The sequence below is a fragment of the Notothenia rossii genome (genome assembly GCF_949606895.1).
Source record: "Notothenia rossii genome assembly, chromosome: 6".
Lineage (NCBI taxonomy): Eukaryota > Metazoa > Chordata > Actinopteri > Perciformes > Nototheniidae > Notothenia > Notothenia rossii.
In genome coordinates, this window is record NC_136909.1 from 29,003,749 (window position 1) to 29,017,905 (window position 14,157).

Genomic DNA, 14,157 nt, shown 5'->3' on the forward strand with positions numbered 1-14,157 from the left:
TCGAAAATGATAAAAGTAGGGTAGACATGTGGAGATTATCCGGCTGAACAAAACGTGCATTTATCAAACAAGTTTGTTTTCAAAAGATGTTATTTCCAGCTATTTTCCAAAACCCTGTGGAGAAATCCCATTGCTTTTTGTCGAGGGAACCAGCGGGTTACTTCCTGGTTTTTGGACGCGTCACTGCACCTCTCAATATGATGACAATATAAACAAGGTCTTCTGTCGGCTCTGTACATCTATGCTGACAAGTAAGTGAAGAGAATATAAAGGTATTGGCTATAGGGAAATGTCCCAGCAGGTTAGGATAATGAAGGTTCTAATCTAATCTATTACATAGCCATTACATTTCTAACTCCTGATAATGACAGGAAGGCAGAAAGCGCATTATACAAATAATAATACTCATAATAATAGCAGACATTTTTTAACAATGACCACAATATAATTATTTTAATAAACCAAATATATAACAATTGAGGAAAATGAGGAAGAACTGATTATTCAAATGTTGTAGTAATGTAGTTAGTGCATAAATTACTATGGCAACAAATGTGTTAGTTTTCTTCATTATTAGTCGATTTTCTTTTGGACGAATGCTCCGGGCCAGTGGTTACTTAAGATACAATTCCTCCGGCCCGGAGGGCCAGTGGCATTTTACCCTTAATGTCTACCCCTGAACTGATGTTTTTAAGTTGATGAGTACTGCAGATATCACTGTTAAATCATTTGATCATTGGTTTTATTATGAAAACGTTGAGACCGGAAATACTGTTTTCAACCCGTAACTTTACATGGAGGCTGCCGCATACCTCAAATCATCTTCGTAATATCTATCAAACTATAGATCCTGCATATGGACTGGACGTGGATTCTAAAAGTACAATATACACTTCTCGCTAGAAATCTTATCAAAAAGCGTTTTAATGGCCAAACTATCCTACAATTTAGGATTTTACAGAGAGGGTTATTTGTGAATAAACGACAATCTGTAACGTTTGCATTCAACGGGAGCACTAGAGGGCGAACACTTTAAAACGTAATTATAGGACGTATTAAGCGCTTGAACAAACTACACATTTGGCCGTAACAAGGGCCTGAACAATCGGCCTATTTGGTCGTATGAGTTGGAGGACTTGTTGCTCTGTTTTCACCTCTTCCTCTGCCTTCACCTCTTCCTCTGCCTCTGTTTGCTGCTGTTTAATAATAATAAGCAAGTTGAACCATCTGAAGTTTCTCAATGTTGACTTTGGTTTTCTTTGCATTGTGATTATGATCATCCTGAAAAATAGTTTCAGCATGTGAGCAGTATTTCTTTACATCAGTCAACCTGGCACCCTGCCATGCAATGCGATGCCTGACAAAAAGAGCTCTTATCTCTGGTAACAATCCATCCACCAAAGTCTGGACCAATTGTCTTTCCCATACTGAATCATTAACATCAGTGAGTGATTGTTCATTCCCACTGTGTGCATTGAACACTTTAAGCCTTCTTGAGCAATAATCATCAAACATTTCCCCTGATTTTTGTGTACTTGTGTTCACAGCCGTCATATTTATCATTGGCTTGTATTTCATCTCTAGTGACTGGCGTAAAGCTGCAAGCTGAGTCTGATAGTTGGAAGCATTGTCAGTACTCTATGCAGCATTGGCATCCCAATTAGCAGGTCGGACTTTGCCCCAACCAAGACCCATCTTAGACGAGCAGACATGCTCTATTTCAGCTGAAGTAGGTCTGCAGTGCATTGTGTCACAATTTTTTCCAGAGCGTTGGCAAATGCTTTCCCATTATTCTTTGGTTCTGGAAGTTTTTCAATAATGGCTTGTAATTCTGCAACTTTCCATGGTCTGTAAACATGCTATATGCGTCCCGTACCCTTTGGAAATTCGATCATTGGTACAAGAATCAAGTCATTTGCTTTAGATTGTTCTTCAGGTATTGATAAGAAACCAAGCTGTGGTGGTGAGCCGGGCTAATAAACTATGGGCTCAGAAAAGTCTCATAATACACACATGCACACAGAAGGATTCACACTTGTATTTCATGATTCGCAAAAGGATTCCCACTTGTATTTCCGGATCCACACTTGTCTTTTTCAATGCACACACAAATGTGTTCCGTTTCATATACATGTAAATAAAATCCAAACACAGAAAAAAGTTTTACATATGTATTTTTGATCCACACATATTTGTTTTCCGTTTAAAACCTCTGAACCTGCAAACACAAACCGCTTTCTGTGCACGGATCGCTGTGAATTCGTATGTGGGTTTTTTGAGACTCCCCTGACGGTCAGCCGATTCATACTTGTAATTTCTCTCATCTATAGCCAAACAGATGTCTCCTCCAGTCTATGCCAATCACATGAGCGCGCCCCCACGAGGGTAGGATTTCTTGCGTTCATGACGCTTCATATAGCCTACGCATTTTGCGCTGTCCGGTCAGCTCGCTAAACAGAGGGCGGAGCATCAGGTGATCATGCAGAGCTGCGTGTCTCCGTCAGATTCAGCAGCTGATCTGATCTCTCTCTCGCGTCCGGTTATACTTCACTCGCATTTATGTCCATATCAATCAGATCCAGCTCTCCTGATCGGCCTTTAAAGAGAGCACCGATCAAACTATTAAGAGGGAATATCGGCCGATAATGACCGGCGGGGCTCCCCACCGTTGACAGTTCACTGTCTAGCACTGGCTTCGTAGTGCACTGATCGATTAGGCTAAGCTAACCTGTAGCTGCTCCCTCCACACTCACAACAACTTCATACAGACATAAATAAAGCAGCTGTATTCGCCATACAGGAAACACACATTTAAAACGGTTTTGCCTGCCGTTTTTGTGTAAACACAAGCATTCATCAATGGTTCGGAAAGTGGCGCTGTACCTTAATAATATAAAGGCTTGTATTTGCGTGCATTGCTGTTCGGAAAGTGGCAATGTACTGAGAGTGGAGGTGTCCTGAGAGATTAGCGCCTGCAGGCAGGCTCCATGGACCTGTCAGCTCCGGACTGCACAAAATGCGTACATGAAGCGCTACGTCATGAACGCAAGAAATCTACCCTCGTGGGGCCGCGCTCATGTGATTGGCTTAGAATTGAGGAGACATCTGATTGGCTATAGATAGAAAAAATTACAAGTACGAATCGGCTGACCGTCAGGGGAGTCTCAAAAAAGTCTTGGATTTTATTTACATGTATATGAAACGGACAAAATTTGTGTGTGCATTGAAAAACATAAGTGTGGATCCGGAAATACAAGTGTGAATCCTTTTGCGGGTCATGAAATACAAGTGTGAATCCTTCTGTGTGCATGTGTGTATTATGAGACGGTTCTGAGCCCATAATAAACAGCTCCTGGTCTTGTCTTTCCATTGTTTGGAGTAGTTCTGGCCCGGAAAGGGAAGGGGGAATTTACTGTGCTTGGAGAAGCAGGCTGCTTTATAGCTTATTCCAGCAGGACCCCGTATGGTGGGGGTGACAAAGCCCCAAAGTTATTCGCAGCAGTCTCAGCATTGTATAAATTATCTCTCCCTCCAGCTCCCCCTCCGTATCCCATGTCCATCAGCGGATGTGGTTGCTGTGCAGCAGGCAGAGCTCTGTTAATTGGTTGTGGAGGCTGTATTGGACAGTCCAGATCAAAGTCAACTTTGTGAACACTGACCATTGTTGTTTTTATATGTCTTCATATTTACAGCGATGATGTACCATAAAATAGTGCTATAAATGCCAAAAAGAAAGATTTTAATTGTACATTTATAGCACTCTGTATCTCCACCTTTGTTCAAATAACCTGCAGTCTGGGAGTGTATTCAACAAGCTGGCAAGGTGTTGTATGCAAATGGTGAACATACTTTGAATAATTGTGGTTTACAGATAGTCAGGTTATGAAGTGATTTGGACCTTTTCCATGTGGACAAAATGAAAAACTAAACCGATAGAACACATCTTTGATGAGCATTGTTTTATGTGTTGTTGTTAAGTATATCGTCTCAAGAAATTGCACAAACTGTTGAGGATTCGTTGTTCAGTGTCTATGATAAAATGTTAAATAATTGCATGTTAATCTTTGAATTACACATTGTGCTTTTTTTGTATGTAATTTCAGTTGGATGAATTATATATATTTTTTCTTTTTATTTGAAATGTACTTTTTGCCCAGTATTGTTTGATTAGTGAAGTGTCTTTAAAAGAGGAGGGACTGTGAACGCTGAGGACAGCACTCTTTTTGCTAATACTAAATCATCAATATATTTGTGCCTCCATGAGGTTGTTGCACCGATGATGTATAATGTAATAACGGTTGCATGGAAAGTTGTTTTTTAAGTGAACAATGGAAGTACTTTGTATTCACTTCATGTCACTGTTGCCGTTTTTAGTCCTCATCCCTCACCAATGACATTTGGGCAGTGTGCCCCGATAAGTTAAAAAAACGCCCAAGTAATTTTCTCTTTTAGATATATCTCAGCTGCCGTGAAGCACTAAGCTGGCACTTTAAACCTCATATCACCTGTCAGCTCAAAATATATCCGGCATGCAAACAAATCTTCAGAAATAAACATCTAAGTCAACAAACTATTTGAATAAAATGTGGAGAGTCGTGCCGTTGCACTTGTGGCATGAAGTCACCTTGAACAATGCAAATATTATTTACAAAAACACAGTACAAAGACGCAGTAAACATCTCATATACTTCTCAGCTTTTTTGCTTAAACTTAACCGTACACTATAAACACCAACATACAGTTTATGACAGATACCTCGGGCCCAGCAGTGCTTCTCTTCCCTCCACACTTTTAAATATAAAGTTTCAGCAAACATCAGTACTGTTGGTTATTTTATTTAAAATTTGTAATAAAAATTAAATGTCCTTGATTGCTTTAAGGTGCGCCTCAAATTACCTTGGTGGTCACTTGCAATGAATCCAATTCACTTAACCCCACTATGGCTCAACTGCAAGTAGAGAGTAAACAATATTAGGCAGTAGGACAATCCAGGGCTAGCCAGTTAGCATCAGTAGATATCTCTGCAACACAATATAGAGATGTCTTTGACATAATGTCAACACTGTAACCTTTACGCATTTATAACAAGCGTTAATAACGTTTGATTTGAAGTGTTCCAATATAATTTTGGACATACCTTAGTCATTCCACACAGACTTACTGTATAAAGTGGCTTCCATATAATTATTGGGGTGTGACGGAATTTATTTCTGTTTTTCGAGGAATAATCTTTAACATTTTATAAAACGTAATTGTTATTATTATAACAGTATTGATAGCTATTTATGTTTATTCATAACAAAACTAAACAGGTGTTCTTGCCTAAATGCGCGTCAGAATAATGATCAGGATGAAAATGATCAAATGTTTTATGATGTGCTACAATAGTTTCTAAGACACAAAATGAAATGTTGTATGCAATCCAGCATAGACAAACCTGAAATAAGAAAGTAAAACACGGGTGACTCTATATAAAGTAATTATTTTGTCTTGATTAAAACTACAGGTATAAGGAGTTCCACCACGTATGTCACACACTGCCGTGCTGCACTACTTTACTCTGATGATGAACAAAATGGGAGTCTGAAAAAGCAATATTGGTTTCAAAATCTAATTTTCTTTAACTGCCAGACTCTTAAAATGCCTGACAAATATCACTGAACCAATTAAAGTGCACATCTGTTTCATTAGGGGGGCCCATATCCATCCATCTTATCTGTCATTCTCATCTCTCAGTACCTTCGTGGAACTCATCTGATGTCTTCATGCGTGCGCGCCTGTGGAGATTAATTGAGCCAATTTAACATCATTTCAGGGGAAGAGAAAAACTTCATGCTCTGGATTTTTAACTTGATACTCAGTTTTATTACATCTTAAAGCAGTAGCGTAGGCAGACATTTACTTTAGGGCGGGCTTGTATAAAATAGTCCACAAGTCTCTTTGTAGAGCGCTGTGTCAGTGCTTCATTATCAAATCCATTCCACTTGCTTATTGTGAGAATGACCAAATCAATGAAACTCCGTACCATGTTTTCACTGCTACTTTGTACCAAGGCAGATTCTCAGAGCCGTACACATGAGCCGTACACATGCTGCGTGTTTTGCGTAGCTGTGTCTTTAGTTGTAAAATTATGCATGCCACAGTTTACCCGCTGCGAGGCTCCGGTGCTAACAGTTCACGAGCATGCTGCACTAGCACCCGGATATAAGGCGCTGTTATTAAAGAGGTGGAGGGAGAGCCCTCTCCTGTCAGACTGAGAGGCTGATAACTACAGCTCAGTGAGGTAAAGGACTCTTTGAGTGTTTGGATAGTTCACTTTAGTCTAAGTAGTGGGTCTCAAACGGTTTGGTAATCATTTATGTAAACAACTATTTCCAAGGCACACTTTCATATGATCATTATAGTTATAAAAAACAAGAGAATAACAGGTATGAAATAATCTGTACGTTGCCGTTTTAGTCTGTGTTCTTCTAATTAGTGTCTACAGTCTGTGCCTATTGAGCTGTTTAGAGCCATGTGGGACAAAACCCGATCATGCCCCTCCCTCTCACTGTTTTAAGTTAACGGTGACTGTAAAAACTACACTGCGCATGCTCAGAGTATTTTCCTATTTAATGTGTGTGGCAAAAAAATAATGACCATAGGGGCACTCTGCTGCCATCCCCACCATACGTCATCTCACATAACTCAGAGCTGATTGGCTGTAAGTACGTGTGCCGCGCAAAGTGTGGAGTGTGAAGAGGAGACGAGAGAGGTGCAGTGACGCGTCCTAAAACCCAGAAGTAAGCTGCGCATGGGTTCCCTCCACAAATAAGCAATGAGATTTCTCCATTAGAAAATAGCTCGAAATAAGATCTGTGGGGAACGTACCTGTTAGATAAATGCACGTTTTGTTCAGCCGGATAATATCCACATGTCTACAATACTTTTATAATTTTCATCATCATAGACTTTTGAAACTACAAGAAGATAAGGAGGACTTTTACAAAAAAGTAAGAGATTTTTGTCCAGAAGGATAGGCAAATGGTCTACATCTTCAAGTCAAGGTAAGACCGCAATTTTATTGAAAATGGGATCTTACTAAGAGAGAACAATTCAATATGTAAATTATAAAATTACATTTTTTGGGTATCCTTTTGTTGAACTGTCTGTTTAAAATTAATCGAAGCATCAGACAAAAAAAGCTTTTGAAAATAATATTATATTTTGATTTAGGTCAAAATATAATAGAGTCAGTGCCTCACCAACCATGAACCTCACTGCACGTCACTGCAGAAGCTTATAGACATCTAATTGTTTTGTGCCCCACCACTTTTGTACATATAAAAACGCGACTGCCTACGCCCAAGCCTATAATAATAATAATAATATATAATAATGCCCATTGTCACGCATCGTTGTAGCATTTCCCTCCGAATAATGGTCGAAGACTTGACTGATAATATACATTTATTGAAACCTCCAATATCAACGTAAGAGCTATAAAGACACACAATTAACAAATACATTTAGGCTCCATCCGTATTAGAATCATTTAGCATACTACCAAATGTTAATTGTAAACAGACAGCAAAGCTACAAAACAGCATAGCCTACAAACGAATTAGGACACAACCCACATTTTTATATTATAGTTAATACCAACCTTGTGCCTCTCCGGGGGGTGCTAAACTTAAACATAAACTTTATCCTTTACTTTCTCCGTCTTTATATGTAGATATACATTTTCTCCTTTAATCTCCGCTCCTTTTCTGTTGTTTCCATAGCAACAACAACTTCCTGTCAATAGCGTAAACTCGCCTTCAAGATAAAGGCATCTAAATAAAACAGGAAGTTAACCTAAATTACATTTAAGACATACAACTGCAACAAAAGTAACAAAAACAATGTAATATCCTTTTCAGTTTCACAGAACACAAATTGGGTTATTTACAATAGTTAGGTAACTCTTTTATTGCACTATAGCAACAGCAACAATAGGTTGTAGCATTCAAACCTGCTCATGGACTTGCAGTGGTCCTCACTTTTTGTATGTCTCTCCAATGAGTTACGCAGGTGCTTCCATTCTACATATCCATCCCTCGTAAATGCACCTTCTGCTCATGGGCTGGAGAAATGTCTGCACATTTTACAGAAAAGCGCTGTATTCCACCCAGGGAAAATCTTCATACCACCTCGATGAGAAGCACCTTGCTTTTTCATGATTAACAGTGTAGGGGAACTTCTTCAGTTTTGGCTTTGAAGGCAGTTCATCAAGTGCAGACAGATCAGCGGGTAGGCCTACACCTGCTTCATGCTGACGATCGGGAGCGGGAGGGAGCACTGCTAGTGCCGTGGAGCAAGCGGCTGTAACAGTCTCCGGAGTCGGAGAGCCTGGCCCTGGATCGCTGCTAGATGAGAGCATCATTTGCAGGCAGCTCTCTCACGTTACTAATTGGGCGCGCGCCGGAACCAACAACCAGTTTTTACCGGAAATGAGTTCCGTTCAGAGGATAAAACACATACAATATTAATCCTACTCGGTATTTGTTCACTTACATTTAACTTTGAATGCTTGGATATTCTCAATGGGTGAAAAAAAAAAAGTATAATAATAAAAAAAATACACCGAAGCTTTCTCAGAGCGGGCCAATGTGTAAACTGGGCCTGGGCCCGCCCTGTGGTGGCTATGCCACTGTCTTAAAATCACATTTGCTGCACACACTTTTATTCAATTATAACCTGAGGAAATAGGAAATAAATTGGGGCAAGAATAGCTGAGTATACAATAAACTGCGCTCAAATAATGATTGAATGTCATGCTATTTTAATGAGGTTTAAAAAGTGACACTGCTTCATATCATATTTCAGGAGACACACAAATTTGGTGACTCAACTTTACAATAGCATAGCAACATTACATACATGCAGAGTCATTATGTATTCAAAGTTTCAAAATAATAGTGTTGTGTCTCCCAGTTGGATTTCAATATATGCTGTGGGCAGATTCTGAACATGAACCCAATATAGGCCGTTCACCTCCCCATAGGAATAACAGACACAAATCCACTTTATGTGTCTTTTATCTTTGTTTTAAATTGGATTGTGTCAGTCCAGACGTTTACAAAAACAACAGGTAAAGAAAATATTACCTGGGGTTTGTTTCCTTGTATTTTTTAAGCAACTGACAGTGATGTGAGAATTGTGTCTGGGGTTGAGTCAGTCAACTGTCAGTCTTCGGGAGGCTTGTTTTTTTTTCTTCCTCAGCCGACTTGAGGTGTGTTTTCACTCTTGTTTTGTTTAACCTGACTGAAATCAGCAATGCTTACAAAACACAATGTTTCCTACAAGAAGCATCTGCCTTAATTGCTTGACTCTGAGGGGATGTGAACAGCTGCACTAAGGCATTTCTGTGGCAGTCATGAAATATTATTCACTTACCATATACACAAACTTTTGCAACTGATCAAGAAAATGAGAGCAAATTGCAATTTCTCATCTAAAGTTTGCATTCCTGCTATGTTGGGAGGAAACCATTAGCATGTTTAAACTAGACGTTGAAAATAAGAATAGTTCTGCTGTTATAAAAGATACGGCTACACTTTTGGCTGACCCAGTATATTACCGGTGCTAGCTTAGAGCATCATCTTTATTTGTATACAGTGGAACAAAGGTGGCTGTGTGTGTTCATATTCTTTGGCGTTGCTTTATCATGGCATCATCCTTTCTACATCTTCAGAACAATGTGTGCTTTGACAAAGGTTGCAGAAGCACAATGAAGATGGAGGAAAACTTTATTCCCTTAAGACTTTTTTCAAATTGTCAGAAGTATACATCATCTTTCGGTCAGTGACACATTTCCACTAAACGCACCAATCGTATGTTTTGCATGTTGATAAATTATAACAAATCTATAAAACTTTATTATGTAATCCTTGCAAAGCTTGTCACATAGCAGCACATGACCAAATAAGTGTGCCATGCTGTTGTTAAATTGTAATCACTGCCCAATTGAGCTCGATCAGGAAAAGACCTGTGAGTCAAAAAAGCCAGATGTTGGTTGGGCGTTACATCTGTGCTATGCTAATTAATTAGTTTGATGTTTTGGTAATATTACTTTTAAACCTTGAAGCTTTTCCATACTTGGACAAATGCAAAAGAATAGTCCAGGTAACCAGGACCATTTTGTTGGTTGTCATATCAACAACATTGTATAAATTGTTTACCTTTAGTATAACTTATAATTAAAACGGAAAAGAGGATATGTCAGTTTGTAATTTTCCCATTCCTGCTTGACAGATAGAGGAAATGTCACTTAATGTCTGCCTGCATGGCCTGATTAAGTCAGAATGTCTTGTGCCATCTTTTGTTCAAACAGCATTTGAAACTGTGGACATATAAAAGGAGACAGAGTGGTAACGGAATGGCACTGAGTGCAGCAGAAATACAGCGGGTGAGTGTATCCAACATGCAAAGTGCCCTTTTTATCTCCTGCATTTTGCAAGCAACAATACCTGCAGATTATACCAACCTTTGTCATCGTTGTGCTTTTGTTTTTGGAGTCCTACCATTTCTCAAGCTGCTGTATACTGAGGTTTCACAATTCTCTGTAATAGTATTTTAGCTGACTGTCAGCAGAAGTCGACTTTTAGGAGAGCAATATTGTTCTTTGTTGCTGTTTAACTCCGGTCCCAGTCAAACTCAAGAAGCCACATAATTATCTGGGAGCTGCCTCCCACTTCTGTAACTAAAGGCAAGTAGAAAAGAAGAAAATACGATAGCCAAAGTCCTTTTTCTGAAGTGTTTGTGCATGCATTCATTAATTTGGCTTTGTTGCACTTTTTTCTGTCATCATCAGAGAAATACCATCGATTAATTTAGATGAAAGGAATTTGCACAGAAACGCAGAGCCCCCGTCCTCTCTTACCTCATTCACACCAACGCTGTTTCATTGCCGGTTCGGAGCTGGACCTTGAAAAGCACCGGGTTTTCCCTCTTCACACCGCAGCGGAGCAGCCTCATAGCTCTGGAATCCGGTTCATTTCGAGCACCAAAAAATGGTCCGGCCAGGGCAAAAGCACCACATACGGCCACGCTTACGTCAAGGCGGGGGCAGGGGCAGGGGCAGGGGCAGGGGCAGGGGCAGGGGCAGGGGCAGGGGCAGGGGCAGGGGCAGGGGCAGGGGCAGGGGCAGGGGCAGGGGCGGGATAAACTCCTGAACAACAACAAAAAGCCGGCGTTTTATCCAGTTTGTACACAACGATGGAGAAACTTAACAAGCAGCAGTGGTCCACTGAAAAGACCAGCTACCTACTGGGAATCTGGTCTTCCGAAGAGGTACAGAGGAAGCTGGAGCACAATCGGCCATTGTTGTTGTTATCGGTGTCAGCTGTGAGGGGTTTCCGCGCGGTTTGGCTTTATGGAGCAGGCACGCAAACGGTTACGTCATGACGCAAACGATGACGCAATGACACAGCACCAGTCGGACTCTGGGCAGTGTGAAAAGAGCCGGAGCTAAACCGAAGAAACGGTTCTGAACCTGAAAAGCTCTAGCACGGAGCTTGAACCGGAGTTGCGTTGGCGTGAATGAGGCATCTGAGAATCAAAGGCCATGGACTCAGTGTTCTCTCAATGGTGAATGCATTCACCGGAAATGTGTAACATGAAGCACCACTGCTCGCACTAAATGTTCTGCATCACACTCTATACTGACATAATACAGCTTTGATGTTGAATGTAAGAATGGTGTGTGTTATGTGCTTGCACTGCGTTACCACAGCAGTGTTCACCTTCAAGTGTGCAGATACAGTGTGAACCAGATTGCATCATCAGCTTAGCAAATGATGACATTTTGTACTTTTCTTCTCATCTCAGGAAAAATTAGTCTTTATAAATTAGGATAAATTAAATGTAGCATTTTTGAGACTGTGCGTGCTGATGTGTGAACATATCTGATGAGTATTATTAATGCTGGCTGATGGTATAATTATTAGGGCTGTCAAGTGAACGCGTTAATAATGCGTTAACGCAATAATTTTTTTAACGCCACTAATTATTTTAACGTGCGATTAACGCATGTGTATTTGTCCTCGGCCCGTCCCGTAGTTTCAGAGCCCAAAGGCTTGACATTGTTGTTGTTGTTCTTCGTTGGATGGTGGGAGATTCTAGCGAGAGATATGGATACAAAAAAAGGTTTTTTCAACAGCAAGCCAAGCACACAGCTGATGCTGACAGCCCCGCTCCTGCCGCTCGCTTGCTGCAGACCACGCTTTAAAGTTTGCCGGGGAGACGCGTGGACACGGCGTCTACGAGCAGCAAGCTTTGAACAGCGATAGCTAAATGGGTGGCTGTGGCTATACAGCTTGCAGGACAATTAACATTGTGGAGGACGAGGGACTGTGTGAGATAATTCGGATCGCATCCAACGTGTCGACTGCACATCACAGCGCATTATTTTGACCCTAGGTGGGAACTTCAGTCTCATGCTTTGACTTTTATGAAGACAGAGGAGCGGCATTTCACCGACAACTGTAAACAGGCTTGTCTGTTTGAGCAACTGGCTCAGTGCAAAGAAGTAGACAGGGTTGGGAGAGAGTGTAAGAGAGAGAGAGAGAGAGGTTCCAGTTTGTTGTTTTGAAAATATTCAGGAGAATATTTGTCATTGTTCCAGTGATAATAAACAAACATTTGCATAAAGCACATTTGTCCACTCATATGTTGATAAGAGTATTAAAAACTTTAAAAATATTCCTCTAAGGTACATTTAGAACAGATAAAAAAATGTGCGATTAATTTGCTATTAATTGCAATTAACTATGGACATCATGCGATTAATCTTGATTACATATTTTAATCGACTGACAGCCCTAATAATTATGTCTCAGTGTGAGCTTTGACAGCTAATTTGATTGGCATGTTATATGTGATCATGATTTAAGTGAATTAACCTTTGGACGTGTTATTATTCAGAAGTAACATGTCAAAACTGTAGCATGATCACAACATGAACATTTTTGATGTAAAATTCTACTGTGAACATTACTAATCAGTAAATAGTTTGAATGATTGTCACTAACTTAAGGGCTTTTTTTCATGTCCTGAAATGTCATACATTCTTCTTCTTTTTTTTAAACACTCAAAACCATGTCACCTGTCAGAATTGATGGATAGCAAACACAACACACACAGTAATAATAATGTGTTCTCAGTGGTTGGTGGATAAATATACAAATGCTAAATGATGTTTTTAGACGGTGTCTATAATTTCTTTGCTCCCTGGAATTAAGAAAAAATATGGCATTTGAATGTCAGAAGTTGTATTTGAATGTCAGACACATGAATATGCTTAATTATTAAATAATTACATGCGTTTCCCAGAAATTGTAATTTGGTTATAATGGGAATGATCCCTTCATTGACCTGAGCTCCAGTTTCCAAGTGTGTAGCAGGATGGTCTAATGTTGATTTCTGACTATTATTCACATTGAGTCAACCTTTCGCTAAAGGTAATATCCTTTTAAGAAACCCATTATGCTGCAGTTCAGTGGTATCTGTTTCTGCACACTGGGACCAGTGCTGGTGTCTACTCGCATTTTATCATTGACATCTTCTCGGGAAGGTAATCCAAGGCTGTTGAATTCAAAAGTATGTTATCGTCTTATTTGGACCTATAGTTTCCCGGATTCCAAAATAAGCTCAGTTTCACTGGAAAATATCTTACTTGTTGTCTATCAGTGTTTCTGGTCATACAATTATTTTTAACCATCTCATAAGAACTTTATATTATATTTTTATTTAATTATTGATAAAAAAGAAACCACAGCCATTATACACTGAAAATACATTTAGACTAAAAGTTTAGTTTACAAATACTATTACTATTCATCTTTATTCTGTTCAGCCAGAACCACCTACCATTATTTGAAAGCCCCGGAGGGCTCAGTTGGTATTACTTTGCCAATCTTTCCACAGTAGTAGTACCAGTAGTGTTGTGCTTAGCGCTGCCCAAGGTGATAGTCATTTGTATAAAGAAATACAAACAACTCACATCATTTGTTTTGTTCCTACCAGAATGATAATATGTAGAGCCAGACCTTTCGCTGACACAGCATCTGGCAACATGATATTAGATATTTACTTGCTTTTTGTCCGTGCCTCAAGTTGCCATTCTAGTATTTA